We start from the raw sequence: 3,413 nt of genomic DNA, 5'->3' as shown, positions 1-3,413 counted from the left end.
CCTTGTTCCTATTTTAATTTCTCATTAGCACATAGTTGTGTGTCCATGCAGATGCATACATGTAATCACATGTACATGTATACATGTGTGTGTGCACAAAGCAGAGTACATTGGTACAAATGACCCTCTGTTATCATCTCAAAGAATGCTCCAGAAAGCTGTCCATCTGCTTTCCCATGCTGAAGGAGGAGAGTAATAAACCAGAGTAAATTTAAAAAACAAACCAAACCAACCAAACAACTAAAAAAAAAAAAAAAACAACAACAACAAAAAAACACCCAAAAAACAACTGGCTAAGAAAGAGGAAGGGTTTTTAACTGGTCCCTGTGCTCTTTGCACAGACTATTGGCTGAAAGACATCCTACTGGCTCAGGAACATTTTATACTGTAATTTTCCTGAGCATCCGGCTGTATATTCAGTACATTTGGATCTTTTCCCTTCACCATTAATGGAATGATTCTCCAAGTTTTAAATTTTTTTAATGTTTGTACTTGCCAATTTATTTTTTTCTTTTCTTCTTGTTTCCATATTATTCTTTTGCCTAACTTGTTCATCACCATCCCTGGTACTGGCCTTTACCATGACAAGCATGCAGACAGCAACTGTACAACCTGTCAGTCTGTGTTTTCCTGAGCTGGACAAACAAAATACCATTAGTTTACTGTGGGAAAAGACTCTGTTCTCCCACATAATCTTAATGTTTTTCCTCTGTTCCTTGCCAATATGAGTTAACCCCAGACCATGTAGGTGATGGTAAGCAAAGGGCTTGCCAGTTCTTTGTATAATGATACCCATGATGCCAACAATTCCCTCTGCTTGCTGGAAGTTATTTGCTGGCTACTACATCCTGTATTATTTTTTCCTTTCTTACAGCTACATAATTACACATAATTATTCTAAAATTGACTAATTCACCTAGCCTTTTCTTCCCCTTTTATTCCCAGGTTAGAGCAGAAATTCCTTTTGTTTTCCCCTTCATGCCTGACCTTATCATGTTGAAGTTGACCCTAAATGTTACTTGTCAGAATATTAATGTATCCTTCATACTCTAAACTGTCTAGGGTGCCCAAATTCCCAACAGCAAATGTAATTCTGTGTATTTCCTTCTATGTCAGACAGTATTTAGAAAGATGTCCCCAAAATGAGGTCTTTTCTCCCTGCTAACTCTCTGCCTTGCATAGTCTGCTGTTCCTTAGCTGACTTCTCACCACTTTACAATTCTTCCACTAATCCCTAGCTTCCTCCTTTTGATTATTCATTTTCTGTGTGGCACTGATAACTTGCTTTGGTGAAATTCAATTAGAAAAGATTGCCTTTGACTGAAAAAAACCTGCAATCAAAAAGCAAGATATCAGATTAGTCAGGCACAAACTACTTTTGGTGAATCTATTTTGTGCTGTATATGATCCTCCTACCTTTTAATTTCTTTGTCCATCAGATCCTTTTGTAAGACCCTGCATACTGCTGAGGCTGCACGTTTTCCTTTCCTCTTTCCTTAGTGAAGACACTGCATTTCATTTTCTGCAGTAAAATTGCTGTCCTCTAACTTGACAAACTTATTAAAAATTCTGTCCATCAGGCTTGCAGTTTTATGACCTAAACACTGCCCCAGAATGTTAAGTAACTATTTGGTTTTGAGCCTCTACCTTACCTCTTGTATATTTAAAAGCTTGGATTTTTTTGTTGTTTTGCAGCTCTCAAATGGAGCGAATTTCACCCTGCACCTTCACTCCACTACTCATTTTCATCAACATACACACTGGTCCTGATGAAGACTCAGATAAGGCATTTATGAAATGCCTGACATAGTTTTTCTTCTCAGCACCCCTGTAGAGTGGCCCTCTTTTTTCTCCTGTTCTCTATTTCAATTACAAGATTACACAGCCTTTTAGATTTGCTTTAGCTTCCTTTATAGGCTCTAATACAACCTGACAAAGTAAGAATTGTGAAAAGTCCTCCTTCTCTCATAGTTTGCCTTCTTTGACATTCAGTGCATTTACACCCTCCAGCTCATTTTTCCAGAACAAAGAAGGGGTCAAATTTTTCTGCCAGCCACATTCTTTGCATCTCACTTGTGAACAAGAGCAAATGTGATAATTGCTCCAGCATGGATGAAGAAGAAAGTCAGGAAGCACAGTGAACAGAAATGTGACTCAGGAAAACCCAGGCCAACCTGTGCCAAAGCAGGAGGCAGACCAGCCCTCCTGTAAATAATTCTCTCTTGGTACAACAAAATTTCTCTGAAGTGCACACTGAGGATCAGACAAGTGTTGCACTTGCAAGGATTTTCACACAGGAATTTCTCACTTCCCTTAGCACTTCATTTTATTCCCTCCCTGCTGCTTTAACTTCAGATATTATCACTGACTAGAAAAGGGGAAGCAAAAGTCTTGGTAGCCCCTAAGGAAGCAAATTCACAGCTGGTAGGGCCCTGCAGTGCAAACCAGCCAACTCTGATCTTACACAAGTCTAGCCAGTTTAAGGACTGGCAAAGTTGGCATGAAGTTAAAAAGCACTTTTCAGCTGTACTTAACTATGGAAACAAGTCTTCTAAATTCAACCCTTCAATCCTTTTGCCTGGATTCAAAACTTTCTGATTTCCAAGATTCCTCCAAATGTTTAGATTTTTTCTGTAAACATAGCCCCCCATAGTTCCAGTGGAAGCACACTAAAAATACAATGGCCAGTTTACAGAACAAAAAATAAGTTTCTTGCAGTTCAAGACATTTACAAAGTAAATAATTGCAAAGCTGCAGTAAGACCCACCCAGACAGACGGCAGCTCCTGATTTCCCTGCTTTGTGAAGGGAATAATTTTCCTCTACTTCTGTGATGCTCCATCTCCTCCCACACAAGCCATAGCACCCCAGAGTAATTGATGTTGCACAGCAGAATGCTGAGGACAGGCCTGCTCTGTTCTCCTTCCTTGGGGGTACAATCTCCAATTCATCATGGAAAGCCGGTTTTAGGGAAGGCTTGGGGCTGCCCTCCTACAGTCCTCAGTGCTCTCAAACTCCTGAGGGCAGAAGATGAGGAGGTGGAGGAAGCCCTGTGGAAGATTTGAAACTTTTATCACCATTTGGGGATGGTGACATTCTGCACAAGGAGAGGTCCCAAAATCAGCATGAAATGTTGCAGGGCTCTAACAAAGCCATTTCATTCTGCTCTCCACTGGAGCCCATTTGTATCCCACACCAGTGCCTCCAGCCAGAGCAGCTCACTGCAACCAGGACACTCAGGGCAGGCAGGGTGGGAGAGAAGGCAGGCCACATTCTGACCCTTCCAGTGCTGAACTAAATCTCTGTGTTTCTAGCCCCAAAAATCACAGTTCTGTAACCCAAATTCCTTAAAGACATAGGCAGTCTTAAAAACAACATCTACTTTTTGATGTATTATATACAACAATGTTCACA

The sequence above is a fragment of the Zonotrichia albicollis genome, chromosome 3, assembly GCF_047830755.1.
Source record: "Zonotrichia albicollis isolate bZonAlb1 chromosome 3, bZonAlb1.hap1, whole genome shotgun sequence".
In the NCBI taxonomy this organism is placed as follows: Eukaryota; Metazoa; Chordata; class Aves; order Passeriformes; family Passerellidae; genus Zonotrichia; species Zonotrichia albicollis.
This window is presented reverse-complemented; position numbering follows the sequence as displayed.